The sequence below is a fragment of the Pseudophryne corroboree genome, unplaced genomic scaffold (genome assembly GCF_028390025.1).
Source record: "Pseudophryne corroboree isolate aPseCor3 unplaced genomic scaffold, aPseCor3.hap2 scaffold_239, whole genome shotgun sequence".
In the NCBI taxonomy this organism is placed as follows: domain Eukaryota; kingdom Metazoa; phylum Chordata; class Amphibia; order Anura; family Myobatrachidae; genus Pseudophryne; species Pseudophryne corroboree.
In genome coordinates, this window is record NW_026969045.1 from 431,796 (window position 1) to 456,611 (window position 24,816).

Genomic DNA, 24,816 nt, shown 5'->3' on the forward strand with positions numbered 1-24,816 from the left:
TGGTGTCCATAGGGTGGGACGCATTAACCTTTTTATGCTATTGAAATAGTTCTCCTCCTGACCGACGCAGTTCCTTGCTCCGAGGTTGGTGTATTGTCCTGTTGCAGCGCCTCTCCACTGTGGTCACAGTGAGCTGTGTGGTGTTGCTGGCGCATGCCAATCTCCCCCCAACCTCCCTCATGCATTTCAGACCTACGTACGCATGATGGGATCTTGTATGATATGCGCGTGTGCTGTAGAGATGAAAGTGGGGGTGAGGAGGCAGATCGTGAGATGGGGAAACTTTGTGGACTGTTAGCGAAGGGGAGCACTGGGCAATCTGAGTTGCAAAGAGGGCAGCAGAAGAGGTTATTGCATGTGCACTGGTGACAGGTCCATCATTGGTGGCCAGCCTCAGTGGTAAAGGGGTACATGAGCTAGTGTCCCTTGGCCAGCCATGTACCATGGCCACCTCCCTACCTCCTATATATTCTCCCTGATCTGTCACTTTGTTACGGTCTGCTGCTGGCACTGGTGTATCGTCCTGCAGTTGCCGTCTCCGCCCATTGCTGTGACTTCCCCCAGAGTTAGCCACACAGAGTGACAGATCTGGGAAAATATATAGGAGATCATTACTTTCACTTGCAGCCTACCTTATTTTTTGCAGCCTAGCATGCTCCTGACCCCTTCTCTCACTAATACTTATACAACATTCATGAACTCATCTTAAGGTTTCTTTATTATTCAGTCACACTGTCTTGGATCCAAACCATTTCCTGTGGCATTGCAGTCAAACAATTGAGCTATTTACCCTTGCATAGAAAGGTATAATCTAAGCTAGAGAATTCTATTTGGAGCTCACCTTGTACTTTGTGAAGAAATAATCAGCTTTGTGGCTGAGCAGATATATGGAGTGTGTGGCTGCACACTGCATTGATCTGCTGAGTTGCAATGCTAATAATTTTTTTTTTTTGCAAAGTACCAATAGCTTCATTGTGAAGGTGGAAAGAAGGGTATTACGGCATGGAATGTACAAACTGCGAGACCCTGCTGGTAGCGCCTTTGTCTATTTAGTAGGAAGGGCACGTAACAGCCGGGGGGCAATGGAGGAAGCCCCTTTAGGGCTGGAGCCCGGCGGCAACTGACTCCGTTGTCTCTGGCAGTTCCGCCCCTGGACTAGAGGAATGGTCAAGAACATGGCAACATTTAATGCCAAAAAATGCAAAATCATACACGTCTCAAAAATGCAAAGGCTAACTATAATATTAAGGGCATTATAATGGCAAGAGGAAAGCTATCTAAGTATTACTATTTCAGGTAAGCAATGTAACAAAGCAATAGGAAAGGCAAGTCAGATGCTTGTTTGCATAGGTTAAAGAACCAGTAGCAGAAAAAAGTAATACAGGTTGAGTATCCCATATCCAAATATTCCGAAATACGGAATATTCCGAAATACGGACTTTTTTGAGTGAGACTGAGATAGTGAAACCTTTGTGTTTTGATGGCTCAGTGTACACAAACTTTGTTTAATACTCAAAGTTATTAAAAATATTGTAATAAATGAACTTCAGACTGTGTGTATAAGGTGTATATGAAACATAAATGAATTCTGTGAATGTACACACACTTTGTTTAATGCACAAAGTTATAAAAAATATTGGCTAAAATGACCTTCAGGCTGTGTGTATAAGGTGTATATGAAACATAAATGCCTTCTGTGCTTAGATTTAGGTCCCATCACCATAATATCTCGTTATGGTATGCAATTATTCCAAAATACAGAAAAATCCGATATCCAAAATTCCTCTGGTCCCAAGCATTTTGGATAAGGGATACTCAACCTGTAATGCCACTGTATAGGTCCTTGGTACAGCCACATTTAGAATCCTGTGTTCAGTTCCAGAAGCCATATCTCCAGAAGGCTGTAAATACATTAGGGCAACTAAAATTGTGCAGGGCCTACATCACAAAACTTACCTGGAAATACTAAAAAATGTTGATGTGTATAGTTTGGAGAAGGGAAGAGGGAACATACAGTAATAGAAACATTTAAATATATAGGGAGGAATGTAATAGGGTGTGAGAATCAGAAAGTGAGAGATTTTGTGTTTTTTCCTGTTGTTTTTTTTGTTTTTGTTTGATTGTTTGTTTTTAAAGTGGCAATCCTTTACATGGCAAAACCAGGTTGATATTTGCCATGTAAAGGATTGCCACAGTGGGCATGTGTAGAAGGGGCACTGCTACTGTTGGCATTATGTGTGTAAGCTGCACTGATATGGTGGTTATGTGTATAAAGGGCACTGCGACTGTGGGTAGTATTATTATTATTATTATTACATGCGGTGTAATGACAATAAGATAGTGCTACTGTGTGGCGTATTTTGATTTGGGGTGCTATTGTGTGGCCATGCCCCTTCCTTGTGATACCACACCTTCTTTTTTTAAGGAGCGCACTGTCCCTTTATTAAGTATTGGAGAGAGGGCCCAAATTAATAGTTTGCAGGGAGGCGCCAAACACCCTAGCACTGGCACTTTGGTAGGGGACAGGATTTGCTTCTGCTTGTGCACATATGTTATGATTGCAAGCCAACAGCACTGGTTTTGCCTATAACACTAACTATAAATATTTTGAATTGGTCCTGGACCACCAATCCAAGGCACCCCTGCAAGTGTCCTGAGGCACCCCAGGGTGCAGTTTGAGAACCACTGGTCTAGTGAGTACCCAGGATAATTATTGTAGCTGGTCTGCGGGTAACAGCTCTCAGATCCACTTCTAGAAAAAATGCAGCAATGTAATTTGAGTGACAAACTGCAGAGATGAACCCTTTCTGTGACTGCTGCACAGGGATCACACAAACTCTATTCATAGGGCTGACTTCACTTAGGGGAGATGTTCTCACCCCGCAAAGAAGTGCGAGTATATACCGCACTTACGGTACCATTGGATTTACAGATATTTTCTTGCAATACACTATGGGGGTCATTCTGAGTTGATTGCTCGCTAGCAGTTTTTAGCAGCCATGCAAACGCATTGTCGCTGCCCACTGGAGAGTGTATATTCACTTTGGAGAAGTGCGAACACTTGAGCAGCAGAGCGCCTGCAAAATCGTTTCAAAATAAGACCAGCACTGTAGTTACACTTCGTGTGCGTTGATTCTAACAACCGAGGGACAGCTTTTGATGTCACACACCCATCCAGCGAATGCCCAGCCACGTCTGCATGTCTTCTGCCACGCCTGCATTTTTCCAAGCACTCCCTGAAAACGGTCAGTTGACACCCAGAAACGCCCTCTTTCTGTCAATCTCCTTGTGGCCTGTTCTGTGATTGGAAAAATCGCTAGAACTAGTGCAAAACCACAATGGACTTTGTACCCGTACGATGCGCATGCACATTACGGAGCATGCGCATGCACAGATTAGCCATTTTTTTTCAACTGATTGCTACGCAGCGAACAACGGCAGCATGTGATCAACTCGGAATGACCCCCTATATACATAGAAACATGGATTTTTACTGCAGGAATTATGGTTAGTTTAGGGGTATCGGTTAGGGTCATCAGAGGTGTAGCTAGGGGTCCAAGCGCCCCTGGCAAAGTAAGGGACTGGCGCCCCCCCTTTCGATAAAGCATTGCAGTCCATTGGCGGTTACCATGTTGGAGCCACAGCAACTGACCCCCTCCCCCACACGCTGCCCTACATCATCGGCTGGGATTCACTGTTGGTGTGAAGCCACTGGGAACAGTCTGGTAGCATTAGCAGCAGTCTGTGTCATAGATAGGGAAGGCAGAAGGTTAACTAGCTAATAGCAGTCTGTTGGCAGCAGAGGCTGGGCGGGGGGCTGAGAATGAGCCAACGCTGATCAGTGTCCAGTCTGCTCAGACAAAAATATTTTGTGATCAGGGCTGGTTCTAGACCAAAGGAGCCAATGGCAAAAATTTCCTTTGGCACCCCCCCCCCCCACACACACATACACACACACACACACACCAAAAAAGAACATATCCCAGTTTAACATAACGCTATGTGGTGCAAGGTGTGGAGCTGGTCACTTGTATCAGACCTCTGACATTTGCCTTTTCACCCATATTGCATACTTTTTCTTGCAGGTTGTGTCTTAATTCAAGAAGTGTTCTAAGTACTTCAGCTTAGTATCTTTACTGACCCCTCTTTACCCCACACTACATAACTGACCCCTCTATACCCTACACTACATCACTGACCTTTCTATAACCATCACTGCATTACTGACCCCTCTATACAGTACACTGACCTCTATATACCTGCTAGTACATCCCTGATGCCTATATTCCCTAAGCTACATCCCTGACGCCTCTATTCCCTACGCTACATCCCTGACGCCTCTATTCCCTATGCTACATCCCTGACGCCTCTATACCCTACGCTACATCCCTGATGCCTCTATTCCCTACGCTACATTCCTGATGCCTCTATAACCTACGCTACATCCCTGACGCCTCTATACCCTACGCTACATCCCTGACGCCTCTATACAGTACAATGCATTACTGATCCCTCTAGACCATACATCCTCATTACATCAGAGAGATAGTGAAACACTGGAAAAAATAAGGATAAAGTGGACTACAGAAACTGATGCTCTAAACAAAGGAGAGAGAGAGAGAAAAGCACAAGGGAAAGTGGGCAATCGGAACACCATAGAGAGAGGAGAGATAGAAATGCCTGAAAAAGTAAAGGGGGTTGGGTATGGCATCCGGCGCTCGGGATTCCAGCAGTCACATGATACCTAATCCTAATCCTCTGGGGGGGGTGGCGGATAGGGCTAACCCTCAGGGGGTGGCAGCTAGGACTAACCCCCCCCCCCCCTCCTAGTGCCTTCCCTAACACCCACTCCCCCGGTCCTAACCCTCCCTCCAATACTCGCCTTCGGGATGTTGGCTGTCTGTGTGCCGGCACCAGTCTCCCAAGTGGTGTCAGGATTCCAACATCGGTCAAATGACCGCCGGTATACCGTCTGCCGGGATGGTAAATGTATCCTGAGGACAGGTAGTGAGTGTGGAGGGATAGGTGGTTCAGTAAAATGTAACATCTCAAACTGCGATCATTCACTGATAAATTGATTTATAGCTCTCCCTTTTTAACCATTGCAGTCATAAAAGCAATGTTTTTTAAACTTTTAAATAAAGCTTGTTAGCATCCCCAGCACACTGTATATGCTGGGAGATGTAGTTCTCAATATGAAAACATTTAATTACTGTATGAACTCTAATTCCCCAACTGAAACCTCTCACAAACACACACTCCTAAATCTAGTACACACACACACACACACACACACACACACACACACACACACACACACACACACACATTTCCCCAGTACTGACAACTCTCATCACTTCCACACACTGACAACTCCCTCCTGCTCCTACTCCACTGACACTGACAGCTCCCTCACAGTCACACACATCCTCCACCCCCCCACCCCCCCCCCACACACACTGATAGCACACATGCACAAATCCCCCCCTCCTCGACACTAACTGTCACGGACTGCTTGGGCAGCAGGGGGCAGGCTCTGACTTGAAGTGCTGAAATTCAACAGCTCTCTCGAACTTGCAAGGCATGGCTGTGCAGCTGTCTCCAGCCATCTCCTTGCCCACTGTGTAATTTGTGGCGTTCTCTGATGTTCCCCGCTCTGCCTCTACAACCGGCACATAATGTACAGCAGTGGTGACTCCTGAGTATGGGCCTGGAGAACTCCGCCTACCGGGGGGGTAGGGATTAATAATTTCAAAGGGGCAGAGCTAGGAGTGAAGCAGTGGACAGCAGTTGAGGGGCGTTTCAAACTGTAACAGGGTTGGGACAATTTCAGTATCCTTCCCTCACCGTCTAATTGGTCAGTCCCACGCTGATTGCCATAGCGCCCTTTCGAGACTGCAGAACTCTATCCCTTAGCCACGGTTGGCACAGCTGGATGGTGCCCCTGGCAAGTGCCATCCTGGCCAAGGGGTAGATACGCCCCTGAGGGTCAGGGCCAGCAACAGAAATCTCGGGGCCCAGTACACTGATATCTCTGGGGCCACCTCAACTCCCCCTTAACTTGGCAGAGGGATCTTTAAAAAAAATGGAGCCTTTGACTCGGACCGTCACTGAGGCCGGCAGGTGGTTTTCATACTGGGCTATCCAGCTCTTCGGTGGCGGTGGCAGGGACATTCAGAAAAGGGCCAGCACAGCAAAATGCATAATAATGGCAATACAGTATGGACCACAGGGACTGGACAAAGTGATGGGGTAAAAGGAGGGGGGAGGGTTTAGTTGGCCTGTTAATTGTTTTCCTGCTTAAATTGAGCAGTTGGTGGATACACTTTAAAAAGCAATATTGGCACTGTGGCCCCATTATTTCTGTTCTTAATACTTGGAGCCCTGAACAAGTGTCCCCTTTGTCCCCCCTGTCACCGGGCCTGTTCAGGCGTTACCTATGGAGAAGCTGCGACATGACATCCTAGGACACGATACTGCACCATGCATCACCATTATATTTCAGTGTGCCTTGTCAATATTTAAATCTTGTTCTGTGTGACGTGAGTTGTAAATGGTTGAAAATCTCTGTGCTACAGTATCGTCACCATGTAGTTATAACAACACCGCAAAACCACCAAAAGACGTGTTTTGGTAGAGGGACTGCTGAAGGGGCCCATTGGGGCCCCCAGTTTGCTACCCCACCCCAGTATACCTGTGCTGTTGCCAGTGGAAGGGGCACTATCTTCCCGGTGATCTCTTCGGGAAGATGGTGCCGCACATAGAAAGCAAAGACTCTGGCTGCACTCTCCTGCCCTCGCTCTAAGCAAGGTGATCGGGCCACAAAAGGACCCCTGTCGGACCTCGGCCTGTGGGCCACAAAAGGATGCATTGGGGGCGGCATGCGGCCCATGGGTTTGACACCCCTGCCCTAGAGTATCAAAATTTGTTTCACGGCACCCCTAGGCCAAAGTTTTTTTTATTGAGAAATTCAGAAAAAAATATAAAATTAAGTAAATTGTGTTTATAGCATGTCATCCTCAGGTTCAGTTATGTTGTGAGGGAATGGTTTTGCCAATTTAATAAAGTATAAATAATTTTAATTGGTCCTGGACCACCAAACTATGCTACCAGTGCAAGAACCCCAGTTTGGAAACTACTGCCATAAAATAAACCTTTTTTGTTTTTTTTAAACTACATGTAATACACCTTAGATCTCAGTTCCTAAAAGGTTTTAAACCCTTGCATACAGTAAACTACACATATTTAAAAATCCTACACCGGGCACAAGTGCTCACGGGCCAATTTCATGGCAGTCTCGGATAGGAGGGCATTGTGGATTCACCAAGGGAATGCTGATGCTGACTCCAAGAAGAAAGGGAGTCTCTTCCCTATGAAGGTGAAGCCTTGTTTGGCGACGGCCTAGTTAATTTGATCTCGGCAGCTCCCGCAGGTAAGTCATCCTTCTTGCCCTATGTTCCCTCTCAACGGATGAAGACGCATCATTATCTGACGCAGTCATTTCGGCCCAATAGATATGCAAGAAGTTAAGATTCCCCTTTCTTTGCAGGTAGAGGAAGGAAAAGAGGGAAGAGGTCTGTAGCCTCTTCAAGATCGCAGGAGCAGAGATCGTCCTCTGCTTCTGCCAAATCCACTGCATGACGCTGGGGCTCTCTTGCAGGAGCCCGCACCAGTGGGGGGCACGTCTAAAACTCTTCAGTCAGTTCTAGATTCATTCGGACCTGGACTCGTGGGTTTTACAAATAGTGTCCCAAGGGTACAAACTGGGGTTTCAAGACGTTCCCCCTCACCGATTGTTCAAATCAGCCTTAGTCAGCAGGGAGAAGGTTTTTATTCAAGCCTCTTCGTGGTCCCGAAGCCGGACGGCTCAGTCAGACCAATCTTAAATCTGAAATCCCTTAATTTCTACCTAAAGAAATTCAATTTCAAGATGGAATCTCTCAGGGTAGTGATCTCCAGTCCGGGGGATAAAGGAGATTTCATGGTTTTGGTAGACATAAAGGATGCCTACTTATATGTTCCCATTTAGCCACTGCATCAAGCTACCTGAGGTTTGCAATTCAGGATTGTCATTACCAATTTCAGACGTTGCCGTTTGGTCTGTCCACGGCTCCGAGGATTTTCACCAGGGTGATGGCGGAAATGATGGTCCTCCTTCGCAAGCAAGGAGTCACAATTATCCCGTACTTGGATGATCTCCTGATAAAGGCGAGATCCAGGGACCAGTTGGTGCAAAACATCTACTCTCCCTGACAGTTCTTCAACAACATGGTTGGCTCCTAAACTTGCCAAAATCGCAGTTGGTCCCAATGACGCGGTTGTTGTTTTTGGGAGTGATACTGGACACAGAAGAGGTTTTCTTCTAGTGGAAAGGCTCTGGAGATCCAGAGTCTGGTCAAACAAATTCTGAAACCAGCAAGAGTGTTAATCCATCAATGCATTCAGTTGCTGGGGAAGATGGTCGCGGCCTACGAGGCCATTCAGTTTGGCAGGTTCCATGCCAGAGTGTTCCAGTGGGACCTGTTGGACAAGTGGTCCGGATCCCACCTACACATGCACCGGAGGATAATCCTGTCTTCCAAGACCAGAATCTCACTCCATTGGTGGCTGCACAGTTCTCACCACCTAGAGGGGCGATGGTTCGGGATCCAGGACGGGATCCTAGGGACCACGGATGCAACCCTCCGAGGCTGGAGAGCAGTCACACAGGGGGAAAACATCTAAGGAAGATGGTCAAGTCTTCCTTGGATGTTTTCATCTCCACATAAATGTTCTGGAGTTAAGGGCCATTTAATAACTGCAGACACAGTACGCACTGGGACGGGTGCCCAGCATCCTCTACGGACTAAGAGAAAAGGATTTACCGGTAGGTATTAAAATCCTATTTTCTCTAACGTCCTAGAGGATGCTGGGGACTCCGTAAGGACCATGGGGATAGACGGGCTCCGCAGGAGACATGGGCACTTTAAGAAAGACTTTAGTTCTGGGTGTGCACTGGCTCCTCCCTCTATGCCCCTCCTCCAGACCTCAGTTTGATACTGTACCCAGTGGAGACTGGGTGCTTTTCAGGAGCTCTCCTGAGCTTTCTGACAGAAAGTATTTTGTTAGGTTTTTAATTTTCAGGGAGCACTGCTGGCAACAGACTCCCTCATCGAGGGACTGAGGGGAGAGAAGCAGCCCTACTCTCTGAGTTGCAAGGTCCTGCTTCTTAGGCTACTGGACACCATTAGCTCCAGTGTGATTGGTACGCAGGATCTCACCTTCGCCGTCCGTCCCAGAGCCGCGCCGCCGTCCCCCTCGCAGAGCCGGAAGATAGAAGCCGGGTGAGTATGAGAAGAAAAGAAGACTTCAGAGGCGGCAGAAGACTTCATGATCTTCACTGAGGTAACGCACAGCACTGCAGCTGTGCGCCTTTGCTCCCATACACCTCACATACTCCGGTCACTGTAAGGGTGCAGGGCGCAGGGGGGGCGCCCTGGGCAGCAATATAAACCTCTTTCGCAAAAATATAACATATATACAGCTGGGCACTTTATATATGTATAAGCCCCCACCAATTTTAGTTTAAGCGGGACAGAAGCCCGCCTCCGAGGGGGCGGGGCTTCTCCCTCAGCACTCACCAGCGCCATTTTTTCTCCACAGCACCGCTGAGAGGAAGCTCCCCGGACTCTCCCCTGCTTATACCACGTTAGACAAGAGGGTTGAAAAGAGGGGGGGGGGGGCACATAATTCGCAAATTACATACAGCAGCACTACTGGGCAAACATTAAGTTACTGTTTTATTCCTGGGTTATATAGCGCTGGGGGGTGTGCTGGCATACTCTCTCTCTGTCTCTCCAAAGGGCCTTGTGGGGAAACTGTCTTCAGAAAAAGCATTCCCTGTGTGTGTAGTGTGTCGGTACACGTGTGTCGACATGTCTGAGGAAGAAGGCTATATTAGAGAGGAGCGGGAGCAAATGAATGTGGTGTCTCCGCCGACAGCTGATTGGATGGATATGTGGAATGTTTTAAATGCTAGTGTAAACTCATTGCACAAAAGATTAGACAAGGCAGAAGCTTTGGGACAGTCAGGGTTTAAACCCATGCCTGATCCTATGTTGCAGGGACTGTCAGGGTCTCATAAGCGCCCACTATCCCAGATTGTTGACACAGAGACCGACACGGATTCTGACTCCAGTGTCGATTACGATGATGCAAAGTTACAGCCAAAATTGGCAAAATCCATTCGATTTATGATTATGGCAATAAAAGATGTTTTGCACATCACAGAGGAACCCCCTGTCGCTGACAAGAGGGTACATATGTACAAGGGTAAGAAGCCTGAGGTAACCTTTCCCCCCTCACACGAGCTGAACGAGTTATGTGAAAAAGCTTGGGAATCTCCAGATAAAAGACTGCAGATTTCCAAAAGGATTCTTATGGCATATCCTTTCCCATCAACGGATAGGTTACGATGGGAATCCTCCCCTAGGGTGGACAAAGCATTAACACGCTTATCCAAGAAGGTAGCCTTCCCGTCCCAGGATACGGCTACCCTCAAAGAGTGTGCTGACCGCAAACAGGAGATTACCCTGAAGTCCATTTATACACATTCAGGTACCTTACTCAGACCGGCAATTGCGTCGGCCTGGGTGTGTAGTGCTGTAGCGGCATGGACAAATACCTTATCTGAGGGGATGGATAGCCTAGACAAGGATACTATTTTATTGACCCTGGGGCATATAAGAGATGCTGTCCTATATATGTGTGTATGCAAACTACAGGTGGTGCTGCAGGGCCCACACCCTTTTACTTGTCTTGTAGAGCAGCTCTGAAGCTGTTACAGTGCCCAGCTGCTGCAAGAAATCAGCTTGAATGCTTCAGGGGCTTGGGCATGGCCAACATGAGCCCCACACCGAAGGAGGGTGGGGGTGTTTAATGCAAACTTGGGGTTATCCAAGCGCCGCAAAAGGCCGCCATGCCCTGCATGCCCCTTTTCTCTTTTCATATACAGATGAGGGTTCCAGCCAACTTTGGCCCACTGCTTGGATGACATCACCGTATGCAAATCCGTCTGCTGCAGACCTTCCCCCAGGAATGCTTGCAATAGTTGTTGCATATGGTTTAATGTCTGAGGGTGCTTCAGTATTAGGCAGCCTTCCGCCCTCTAATGTTCATCTGAAAAGATGTGGTCTCCCTGCAGTTGTTGTCCCCAGACGAGAGTTCCCTTGTGCTTCCTCAGTTAAATCTCCTTAACTTGACGGGGGTGTGCCCGAGCAGCCGCCCTCCCCAGCCCTATCCCAACACATACTTATCTTGCATATGAGATCTCTTGATCATGAAGATAGTTCTCACAGGTTGAGGTTCATCCTGGCCCCGCTCCCCGCTGGAGATCGCTGATGGGGACAGCAGCGGGGCTTCAGCAGAAGGGTGAGTATGTGTGGCCAGAGACCTCCCTTCCCATGTGCAGGCCTGCAGAGTCTGCCGCGCAGGATGGGGCATGTGGCACTCTCCCTCCCAGGGGCTCTTCCAGATGTAGCTCCTCAGCAGTATTTTTCCCGGGCTGCGCGGCGCTCTCCCCGACTGGCATCCGCCCTGGAACACTGCCTTCCTCAACGCAACATCAGCAGGGGGCCCTGGCCTCATCACCATCCCAGGTCTTTCTCATGTATGTATCATGTATGTGTGTGTGATATATGTATGAATCATATATGTTTGTGATATATATATATATATTCCATAGACAAAAAACCTTACGGTTTCACATGTCCCATTAAGGCTTCTTAGACATGATCGAAATTTCAGAAACCTGTTGTAACTCTTCCACTCAAACTCCAAAAAGCAATGAAATTCCGATCATTAAGGCTGACGCCTTAATGGACGTGTTCCTTGCGCAATACAGATATGGTATGCCATCACAGCCTGTGGGTAAGTGCAGATTCAGCACTCTCACAGAGTGAGATTGCTGTCACTCACACAATGGTGGAGCTGCTAATTCACAGATTTGTGTGCTCATTGGAATACACACATGCAGTCTATGCAACTGAAGGTCTGAGCGGAAGACAAAGCTGCTCAGATGAGGTAAGAGTGTTGTTGATTGGAGGGAGGAGAGCGGTGTGGATGGGGGAACAGAAGTGTGTGGATAGAGGGAACACTAAGCATTGGGGCAGATCTATTAAGCCTGGTGAACTGATAAAGTGCAAGGTGATAAAGTACCAGCCAGTCAGCTCCTAACTGTCATTTTTCAAACCCAGCCTGTGACATGGCAATTAGGAGCTGATTGGCTGGTACTTTATCACCATGCAAATTATCATTTCACCAGGTTTAATAAATCGGCTGCTTACTCATTTATGTACGAGTAGTTAGAAGTAGAAGAACTCTAACAGAAACCACTAAGCTCATCTACAGCCACACCACACTGTATATGCCCAATATCACCTGATTTTAGGCCTGGTTTGTTCTTGGATGTGAGACCACCTGGGAATACCAGGTGCTGTAGGTAGTTTTATACTACCAACACCGTTCTCTTGATGCATTATATTTTGAAACTTATTCATTGATGTACCAGTAGTTAGAAGTAGAAGTTAGAAACAGCAAAAATCATCTACAGCCGCATCACACTGGATATGTCCAATCTCATCTGATGTTGGAAGCTAAGCAGTGTTGTGCCTGGTTAGTTTTTGGATCTCAGGTCCTGCCTTCTGGTTTGGCCACGGCACCTCGGAAATTCACCAAGGTCATGGCCGTGATGACGACCCTTCACCATCGGTGGACCAGGGAGGAATCTCTCCTCCCGATAAACATTCTGGAATTGCGGGCAGTGTTCAATTCATTGACACTGGCCCTGCCTCTAGTACAGAACAGGCCTGTTCAAGTACAATCGGACAACGACACCACGGTAGTGTACACAAATCATCAAGGCGGCACTCGAAATTGCATGGCAAAGCTGGAAGTATCAAAAATCCTCAGTTGGGTAGAACGTCATCTGCCAGCAATATCGGCAGTGTTCATTCCCGGAGTCCTCAACTGGGAAGCGGATTTCCTCAGTCGTCAGTACGTTAACGCTGGAGAGTGGAGAGGCCGCAGCAGAAATGTCTGCACTGGTGTCAGTAGGTGACTGAGGCAGGGATGACTGGGAGATAGTGGGTGACTGAAGCATGTATGACTGGGAGATAGTGGGTGACTGAGGCCGGGGTGACTGGGAGATAGTCAGTGACTAAGGCAGGGGTGATAGGGATATAGTGGATGACTGTGGCAGGGGTGACAGGGACAGTAGGAGACTGAGGCAGGGGTGACAGGGATAGTGGGTGACTGAGGCAGGGGTGATAGGGTGACAGTGGGTGACTGAGGCAGAGGTGACAGGGATAGTGGGTGACTGAGGTAGGGGTGATATGGAGATAGTGGTTGACTGAGGCAGGGGTGACAGAGATAGTGGGTGACTAAAGCAGGGGTGACTGGTATAGTGGGTGACTGAGGCAGGGGTCGCAGGTATAGTGGTTAACTGAGGCAGCGGTGACTGGGAGATAGTGGGTAACTGGGGCAGGGGTGACAGGGAAAGTGTGTGACTCAGGCAGGGGTGATAGGGAGATAGTGGGCAGCAGATCACTGCCTCGCTGACAGCAGCACATCCCTGCTTCACTGACAGCAGCACATCCCTGCCTCATTGACAGCAGCACATACCTGCCTCACTTATAGCAGCACATCCCTGCCTCACTGGCAGCAGCAGATCCCTGCCTCACTGGCAGCAGCAGATCACTGCTTCACTGACAGCAGCACATCCCTGCCTCACTGGCAGCAGCAGATCCCTGCCTTACTGACAGCTGTATTCAGACCTGATCTCTGCTGTGCATATTCACACAACAGGAGATCAGGTCTGAAGTGTGTGTGTGTGTGTGTGTGTGTGCTGGTGCCGCAGTGCACCGGCACATGCCAGAGATGCGATCAGCATCTCTGCCCAGTGAGCGCCTCTGCCAACACATACTTATCTTGCATATGAGATCTCTTGATCATGAAGATAGTTCTCACAGGGTGAGGTTCATCCATTACATTTTAAAGTAGGAAGGTACAAATTACATATTCAAATTACATATATGTGCTGGATTCAAATGTTTTCCCCCCTTCCTTTCTCAATTGTGCCCATCAGCAGCTATTCTAATGTTGCTGCCAATGGGTGTGACACATTCATTTCTTCTGTGGGGTACACTGGACTCCACAAGGATTCACATTGTGGTGTAGAGTAGGATCTTGATCTGAGGCACCAACAGGCTCAAAGCTTTTGACTGTTCCCAAGATGCTCAGCGCCCCCTGCTCTATAACCTCGCTTCCATGAACAGGGAGCTCAGTTTGTAGTTGGTGCCTTCAGTAGCAGGACACTTAACAGGGGGCTGCCTCAGGCAGCCTATACTTAGCTATTAATTTTGACAAGAAAAGAAGAACTTTTTTTATAAGAATGTACAAGGGCTGCAGCAGGCTAGGTCTAATAGACATCTTTACTGCAGCTCCATCACTCCCAGCGGCGCAGTATACTCCCGTGCCCTGGTTGCTGGGTCACTGCAGCGGAGGCTCCGGTTTCTTCCTAAGGTCAGTCACACACACACCGCCCTCCGGGATCACGAGGCCGCTGATGAAAGGGAGGTAAGGGGCTTCTGTGCCCACACTATACCGTGATCCAGCATGGCTGTAGGGGGCGGGCCGTGTGCGCACTGGCGTGGACACTGATTACTGGGCAGCCGCTCCACTAGCCACCAGGGACAGTTAAGGAGCACAGCTCTGGGGGGTTTTCTCCTATATTAACCCCATTTTGTACTACCTGCAGTGCATTGTGATAGGTAATAGAGCCTGATTCAGGTTGGATTGCAATCACAATAAGCAATCCAACTGCAAAAATTGCTAAGAGCATACGCATGCGCCTGCATTTTCTGTGACTGTCAATCGGTGCGGGGGGGGGGGGGGGGGGGTCAGCAACACTCCATTTCAAAGTCGGAGATGGAGCGGTGCGGGGGCAGGGCTTCAACGGAGAAACAGGAGGCGTGGTCAGAGCGGCTGCATGACATCACATGCAGCCGTTGCGATCACAAAAATGGTGGCGGCTTCCTGCGCACACGTACAGTCTGCACCAACAGGAGGCTAACCCATTTTTTATGATCACGCTGAACTGCACTGAGACTGCAATTTCAGCGTGGTCAAGAAGGGAGGCGGCATGCTGGGTGGCCATGCCCTGTGATGGGTGGCCCCAGCATGCGAACCAAAGGATTGCAAATTCTGTTACTTAGCAGAATTTGCAATCCTTACTGAATTAGGCCATTGATTACAAAATTGTAAACAATATTTGAAGTTTTTCTTCAGGGACTAACACAAAAGATGCTTGGGGCTACTAACACATGGGTAAGCCACGTAAAGCTTCCCATCGGTCAGTGGCATCACAACGGGGTTGCGGCACACACCCGAGTGTCACCCGCCAAGTGGGGTAACACCAAAGTGCCGGCTCTTCTTCAGTGACAGAATATGGGTGTTTTACTGTGACATTACGTGCAACACCCAGTTTCTGTCACTGTGCAGGAGCCAGCACCACCCACACACTAGTCCCCGGGTACAGCCCCCAACCCCCGGGATACCCGCAGCAACAAAATGGTGATTCAGGTCACGCCCCTACCTATGAGACCATGCCTCCTTTTTACCATTGCGCTGCTTCTCTGCGCGCACTGCATTACAATCTCCCTCGCCGCCTCTCTGGGTGTCACCAGTGATAGTGACACCTCTGCCATGCTTGTAGCAGCTGGTCCTAAGATCTACGCCTCCAGCCCTGAGTGTTTTCCCTTGTGACTTGTTGATCATCATTGCGAAGCAGATGCTTACAGAAAACTGCAGGGGTTTAGATTGAAAAGAAAAACATTGACGAACCCATCATTTCAGCGACAGGGTCTGCCACACGACTAACTGAAATGACTGGTTGGTTTGGGCCCCCACCAAAAAAGAATCAATCAATCTCTCCTTGCACAAACTGGCTCTACAGAGGCAAGATGTCCACCTCATCATCCTCCGATTCCTCACCCCTTTCACTGTGTACATCCCCCTCCTCACAGATTATTAATTCGTCCCCACTGGAATCCACCATCTCAGATCCCTGTGTACTTTCTGGAGGCAATTGCTGGTGAATGTCTCCACGGAGGAATTGATTATAATTAATTTTGATGATCATCATCTTCTCCACATTTTCTGGAAGTAACCTTGTACGCCGATTGCTGACAAGGTGAGCGGCCGCACTAAACACTCTTTCGGAGTACACACTGGAGGGAGGGCAACTTAGGTAGAATAAAGCCAGTTTGTGCAAGGGCCTCCAAATTGCCTCTTTTTCTCCACCATTCTTTCAAAGGTGACAGAATCATATGCAGTGACAGTAGACGACATGTCAGTAATCGTTGCCAGGTCCTTCAGTCTGGACCAGATGTCAGCACTCACTCCAGACTGTCCTGCATCACCGCCAACGGGTGGGCTCGGAATTCTTAGCCTTTTCCTCGCACCCCCAGTTGCGGGAGAATGTGAAGGAGGAGCTGTTGACGGGTCACGTTCCGCTTGACTTGACAATTTTCTCACCAGCAGGTCTTTGAACCTCTGCAGACTTGTGTCTGCCGGAAAGAGAGATACAATGTAGGTTTTAAATCTAGGATCGAGCACGGCGGCCAAAATGTAGTGCTCTGATTTCAACAGATTGAATCCTGGTTAAGCAAATTAAGGGCTCCATCCACAAGTCCCACATGCCTAGTTGAATCGCTCTGTTTTAGCTCCTCCTTCAATGTCTCCAGCTTCTTCTGCAAAAGCCTGATGAGGGGAATGACCTGACTCAGGCTGGCAGTGTCTGAACTGACTTCACGTGTGGAAAGTTCAAAGGGTTGCAGAACCTTGCACAACGTTGAAATCATTCTCCACTGCGCTTGAGTCAGGTGCATTCCCCCTCCTTTGCCTATATCGTGGGCAGATGTATAGGCTTGAATGGCCTTTTGCTGCTCCTCCATCCTCTGAAGCATATAGAGGGTTGAATTCCACCTCGTTACCACCTCTTGCTTCAGATGATGGCAGGGCAGGTTCAGGAATGTTTGGTGGTGCTCCAGTCTTCGGCATGCGGTGGCTGAAGGCATAAAGTGGCCCGCAATTCTTCGGGCCACCGACAGCATCTCTTGCACGCCCCTGTCGTTTTTTAAATAATTCTGCACCACCAAGTTCAATGTATGTGCAAAACATGGGACGTGCTGGAATTTGCCCAGATGTAATGCACGCACAATATTGGTGGCGTTGTCTGATGTCACAAATCCCCAGGAGAGTTCAATTGGGGTAAGCCATTCTGCGATGATGTTCCTCAGTTTCCGTAAGTGGTTGTCAGCTGTGTGCCTCTTATGGAAAGCGGTGATACAAAGCGTAGCCTGCCTAGGAACGAGTTGGCAATTGCGAGATGCTGCTACTGGTGCCGCCGCTGCTGTTCTTGCTGCGGGAGGCAATACATCTACCCAGTGGGCTGTCACAGTCATATAGTCCTGAGTCTGCCCTGCTCCACTTAACCACAGACAAGTGGACATTGGGTACAACTGCATTTTTTAGGACACTGGTGACTCTTTTTCTGAGGTCTGTGTACATTTACGGTATCGCCTGCCTAGAGAAATGGAACCTAGAAGGTATTTGGTACCGGGGACACAGTACCTCAATCAAGTCTCTAGTTGCCTCTAAATTAACGATGGATACCGGAACCACGTTTCTCACCACCCAGACCTGAGTTATCCACTTTGCAGCAGGATGACTGCTGTGATATTTCATCTTCCTCGCAAAGGACTGTTGGACAGTCAATTGCTTACTGGAAGAAGTACAAGTGGTCTTCCGACTTCCCCTCTGGGATGACGATCGACTCCCAGCAGCAACAACAGCAGCGCCAGCAGCAGTAGGCGTTACACTCAAGGATGCATCGGAGGAATCCCAGGCAGGAGAGGACTCGTCAGACTTGCCAGTGACATGGCCTGCAGGACTATTGGCTCTCCTGTCTAAGGAGGAAATTGACACTGAGGGAGTTGGTGGTGTGGTTTGCAGGAGCTTGGTTACAAGAGGAAGGGATTTAGTGGTTAGTGGACTGCTTCCGCTGTCATCCAAAGTTTTTGAACTTGTCACTGACTTATGATGAATGCGCTGCAGGTGACGTATAAGGGAGGATGTTCCGAGGTGGTTAACGTCCTTATCCCTACTTATTACAGCTTGACAAAGGCAACACACGGCTTGACACCTGTTGTCCGCATTTGTGTACAGGATGCATACCTTCATGTCCCCATTTATCCACCTCATCAGGCGTAACTCAGATTTGCGGTACAGGACTGTCATTGCCAATTTCAGACGTTGCTGTTTGGTCTCTCCATGGCCCTGAGAATTTTCACCAAGGTAATGGCGGAAATGATGGTGCTCCTGTGCAAGCAAGGTGTCACAATTATCCCGTACTTGGGCGATCTCATAAAAGCGAGATCAAGAGAGCAGTTGCTGAACAGCGTATCACTTTCACTGAAAGTGTTACAGCAACACGGCTGGATTCTCAATATCCCGAAGTCGCAGTTGATTCCTACTACTCGTCTGTCTTTCTTGGGCATGATTCTGGACACAGACCAGAAGAGGGTTTATCTCCTGATAGAAAAGGCCCAGGAACTCATGACTCTTGTCGGGAACCTATTGAAACCAAAACTTGTGTCAGTGCATCACTGCACTCGAGTCCTGGGAAAGATGGTGGCATCATACGAGGCCATTCCATTCGGCAGGTTCCATGCGAGGACTTTCCAATGGGACCTACTGGACAAGTGGTCCGGGTCACATTTACAGATGCATTGGTTGATCACCCTGTCCCCCAGGGTCAGGGTATCACTCTTGTGGTGGCTGCAGAGTGCTCACCTTCTCGAGGGACGCAGATTCAGCATTCAGGGCTGGATCCTGGTGACCACAGACGCAAGCCTCCAAGGTTGGGGAGCAGTCACACAGGGAAGAAATTTCCAAGGTCTTTGGTCAAGTCAAGAGACTTGTCTTCACATCAACATCCTGGAACTAAGGGCCATATACAATGCCCTACGTCAAGCGGAGACCTTACTTTGCGACCAACCGGTTCTGATCCAGTCAGACAACGTCACCGCAGTGGCTCATGTAAACCGCCAAGGCGGCACAAGAAGCAGAGTGGCGATGTCACAAGCCACCAGAATTCTTCGCTGGGTGGAGAATCACGCAAGCGCACTGTCAGCAGTGTTCATTCCGGGAGTGGACAACTGGGAAGCAGACATCCTCAGCAGACACGACCTACATCCGGGAGAGTGGGGACTTCATCAGGAAGTCTTTGCACAGATTACAAGTCGGTGGGAACTGCCACAGATAGACATGATGCCGTCCTGGCTCAACAAAAAGCTACAGAGGTATTGCGCAAGGTCAAGAGACCCTCAGGCAGTAGCTGTAGACGCCCTAGTGACACCGTGGGTGTTCCGGTCGGTCTATGTATTTCCTCCTCTTCCTCTCATACCCAAGGTGTTGAGGATAATAAGACAAAGAGGAGTGAGAACAATCCTCATTGTTCCAGATTGGCCACGGAGGACCTGGTATCCGGATCTGCAGGAAATGCTCACAGAAGATCTGTGGCCTCTCCCTCTAAGACAGGACCTGTTGCATCAGGGGCCCTGTCTGTTCCAAGACTTACCGCGGCTGCATTTGACGGCATGGCGGTTGAATGCCGGATCCTAGCATTCCGGTTGAGGTCATCCCTACGCTGATAAAGGCTAGGAAGGATGTAACGTTAAAACATTACACCGTATATGGCGAAATTATGTTTCTTGGTGTGAGGCCAGGAATGCTCCTACGGAAGAATTCCATCTGGGCCGTTTCCTTCACTTCCTACAAACTGGAGTGAATTTGGGCCTAAAATTAGGCTCTATTAAGGTCCAGATTTCAGCCTTATCCATTTTCTTTCAAAAAGAATTGGCTTCTCTTCCAGAAGTTCAGACTTTTGTAAAAGGAGTGCTGCATATTCAGCCTCCTTTTGTGCCTCCGGTGGCACCTTGGGACCTTAACGTGGTGTTAAGTTTTCTAAAATTACACTGGTTTGAACCACTTAAAACAGTGGAGTTAAAATATCTCACATGGAAGGTGGTCATGTTATTAGCCTTGGCTTCGGCTAGGCGAGTGTCGGAATTAGCGGCTTTGTCACATAAAAGCCCATATTTGGTATTCCATGTGGATAGAGCGGAATTGCAGACCCGTCCTCAATTCCTACCAAAAGTGGTCTCATCTTTTCATATGAACCAACCTATTGTGGTGCCTGTGGCTACGCGTGACTTGGAGGATTCCGAGTTACTTGATGTGGTTAGGGCTTTGAAAATTTACGTGGCCAGGACGGCTAGAGTCAGGAAAACTGAAGCTCTGTTTGTCCTGTATGCAACCAACAAGATTGGTGCCCCTGCTTCAAAGCAGGCTATTGCTCGCCGGATTTGTAACACGATTCAGCAAGCGCATTCTATGGCTGGATTGCAGTTACTGAAATCGGTCAAGGCCCATTCCACGAGGAAAGTGGGCTCTTCTTGGGCGGCTGCCCGAGGGGTCTTGGCACTACAGCTGTGTCAAGCTGCTACTTGGTCGGGTTCACAGTCACACACCTTTGCAAAATACTATAAGTTTGATACCCTGGCTGAGGAGGAACTCATGTTTGCTCAATCGGTGCTGCAGAGTCATCCGCACTCTCCCGCCCGTTTTGGAGCATTGGTATAATCCCCATGGTCCTTACGGAGTCCCCAGCATCCTCTAGGACGTTAGAGAAAATAAGATTTTAAACCTACTGGTAAATCTTTTTCTCGTAGTCCGTAGATGATGCTGGGCGCCCGTCCCAAGTGCGGACTACCTCTGCAATACTTGTATATAGTTATTGCTTCAATAAGGGTTATGTTATAGTTGCATCGGTCCTGCACTGATGCTATGTTGTTTTTTCATACTGATAACTGGGTAGTTTATCACAAGTTATACGGTGTGATTGGTGTGGCTGGTATGAATCTTGCCCTGGATTAACAAAATCCTTTCCTCATACTGTCCGTCTCCTCTGGGCACAGTTTCTCTAACTGTGGCATAGAGGGAGGAGCCAGTGCACACCCAGAACTAAAGTCTTTCTTAAAGTGCCCATGTCTCCTGTGGAGCCCGTCTATCCCCATGGTCCTTACGGAGTCCCCAGCATCCTCTACGGACTACGAGAAAAAGATTTACCGGTAGGTTTAAAATCTTATTTTCTACTTTATTCTTTTCTATCCTAGTTTATTACGACCAACTCTCATCCAAGGAGTTTGATATTCTACTACCTGCATGCAATTTAAATTGTTTAATTGTTTATATGGTTGATTTGTCCTTCACAATCCATAATCTGCAACTTGGATGTACTTGTGTCATTGAAAATCTTATAATAAAAATGTATATACAGATACTCAACCTGTATATTGAAAAAAAAAAAAAGTTATAAGACATATGCATTCAATATTTGAAGAAACAAAATAAAATAAAGCTATCTATTGGGTTTCACTAACAAGCACATTGGAAGACTTGACTACTGTTAAAAGACATGCATTACATGGTATAGAGCCACAAACCACAATGTAGTAAAATAAAAACAAACTTACATGTGTATCAAACCTATGTGAGGCTTACATTGATAGTGCAAGATCAACACTCTATCAACTGTGCAAACTAGACTGCACATAAATGCCATAAAATTTATCTGAGATTTTAGTAAATAAGGCCCGTTGCTGTCCGGGTCACGCAGCCGTCACGGCCCGCCCCCATACGGTCCGGTCATGTCTGCGTTGTCCTGACTGTGCCCCCAAAATGGCGGCACAACGCCGCTGGCCCGACTCCTCCTGCCCAGTGACCGCCTCTGCCTGTCAATCAGGCAGAGGCGCTCACTGGGCAGAGATGCTGATCGCATCTCTGGCATGTGCCGGTGCACTGCGGCACCAGCACACACGCACTTCAGACCTGATCTCCTGTTGTGTGAATATGCACAGCAGGGATCAGGTCTGAATTAGGCCCTATATACAGCTGTCAGTAAGGCAGGGATGTGCTGCTGCCAGTGAGGCAGGGATGTGCTGCTGGTAGTGAAGCAGTGATGTGCTGCTGTCAGCGAAGCAGTGCTGTGCTGCTGTCAGCGAGACAGGGATGTGCTGCTGTCAGCGAGGCAGGGATGTGCTGCTGTCAGCGAAGCAGGGATGTGCTGCTGTCAGCGAAGCAGGGATGTGCTGCTGTCAGTGAAGCAGGGATGTGCTGCTGTCAGCGAGGCAGGGATGTGCTGCTGTCAGCGAGGCAGGGATGTGCTGCTGTCAGCGAGGCAGGGATGTGCTGCTATAAGTGAGGTAGGGATGTGCTGCTGTCATTGAAGCAGGAATGTGCTGCTGCAGTGAGGCAGAGATATGCAGCCCACTATCTCCCTATCACCCCTGCCTGAGTCACACACTTTCCCTGTCACCCCTGCCTCAGTTACCCACTATCTCCCAGTCACCGCTGCCTCAGTCAACCACTATATCTGCGATCCCTGCCTCAGTCACCCACTATACCAGTCACCCCTGCTTTAGTCACCCACTGTCACCCTATCACCCCTGCTTCAGTCACCCACTATCCCTGTCAACCCTGCCTCAGTCACCCACTATCTCCCAGTCACCCCTGCCTCAGTCAGCCACTATCCCTGTCACCCCTGCCTCAGTCTCTTACTGTCCCTGTCACCCCTGCCACAGTCATCCACTATCTCCCTATCACCCCTGCCTTAGTCATTTATTATACCTGTCACCCACTTTCTTCCCATACTTACCCAACCCCTTCCTATCACCTCTCCCTCAGTAACCCACTATCTCCCTGTCACCCACTATCTCCCTGTCACCCCGGCCTCAGTCACCCACTATCTCCCACTCATACATGCTTGTCACCCACTATCTCCCAGTCATCCCTGCCTCAGTCACCTACTGACACCAGTGCAGACATTTCTGCTGCGGCCTCTCCACTCTCCAGCGTGAACGTCCTGACGACTGAGGAAATCCGCTTCCTAGTTGAGGACTCCGGGAATGAACACTGCCGATATTGCTGTCAGATGACTTTCTACCCAACGGAGGATTTTTGATACTTCCAGCTTTGCCATGCAGTTTCGAGTGCCGCCTTGATGATTTGTGTACACTACCGTGGTGGCGTTGTCAGATTGTACTTGAACAGGCCTGTTCTGTACTAGAGGCAGGGCCAGTGTCAATTAATTGAACACTGCCTGCAATTCCAGAATGTATATCAGGAGGAGAGATTCCTCCCTGGTCCACCGACCCTGGAGAAAGTGTTGCTCCAACACCATGGCCCAGCCCAAAAGACTGGCATCCATTGTCAGGAGGACACAGTTGGAAATCCAGAAGGGATGGCCCCTGCTCAACTGTTGGTCCTGTAGCCACCAGCTCAGTGTCAGACGAACCTCCGGAGTCAAGGAGATCATTTGAGACATCATCCGATGAGGCAGGCCGTCCCACTTGGAGAGGATTAACCTCTGCAGAGGGCGGTAATGAAATTGAGCGTACTCTACCATATCGAAAGCCGACACCATGAGGTCTAGTACTTGCATCGCTGTATGTATCAACACTCTTGGGCGAGAGAGGACGATACTGTCCTGAATTTTCAGGACTTTCTCTGGAGACAGAAACAATTGTTGGCTGTGTGTGTCCAGCAGTGCCCCTAGGTGCACAATGTTCCGAGCAGGGACCAGCGAGGACTTTTTTCAGTTGATGAGCCACCCGTGGACTTTTAGGAATTGGACCGCCAGTTCCAGATAACTGTGGAGAACCTCTTGGGAGTTCACCAGGATCAGCAAGTCGTCCAGATTTGGCAGGATCCTGATTCTCTGATGGTGAAGGGTCGTCATCACGGCCATGACCTTGGTGAATATCCGAGGTGCCGTGGCCAAACCAGAAGGCAGGACTTGAAATCCAAAAACAAACCAGGCACAACACTGCTTAGCTTCCATCATCAGATGAGATTGGACCAGTGGCGTAACTACTGCCCCCGCAGTCCTCGCGGTGGCTTGGGGGCGAGGGGCTGCGGGGGCGCCACTGATTTACAGCAGACTGACATGCGGACGAGCGTCCGCATGTCAGTCTGCAGTCTCCTTCCCTCTGCCGCTTTTTGGAGGGACACGGAGGGCACACAGCGCGCCTCCCTGTGCCCCTCCTGCTGCATCATCTCCGGCGGCCGCGGGTCTAATAGGGGGAAGTGCCGTCCGTGAGCTCTAATTGGCTCACGAACCGGCACTTCCCCCTATTAGACCCGCGGCCGCCGGAGATGATGCAGCAGGAGGGACACAGGAGAGACGAGCTGTGCCCTCTGTGTCCCTCCAAAAAGCGACGGCGGGGGGGGGGGGTAAATATCTGGCACTGGGGGCATATATGGCACGGGGGGGGAGGGAGGAATATCTGGCACTGGGGCATTTCTGGCACTGGGGGGAATATCTGGCACTGGGGGCATATCTGGCACTGGGGGGGATATCTGGCACTGGGGCATATATGGCACTGGGGGGGAATATCGCACTGGGGGCATATATGGCACTGGGGGGGGATCTGGCACTGGGGGCATATATGGCACGGGGGGCATATATGGCACTGGGGGGAATATCTGGCACTGGGGGCATATATGGCACTGGGGGGGAATATCTGGCACTGGGGGCATATGTGTACTTGGCACATGGGGGGGACGACTATATTTGGCACTGCGGCATGTAAGTACCTGGCACCGTGGGGGAATATCTGACACTGGGGACATATGTGGCACTGGGAGCACAGCCCT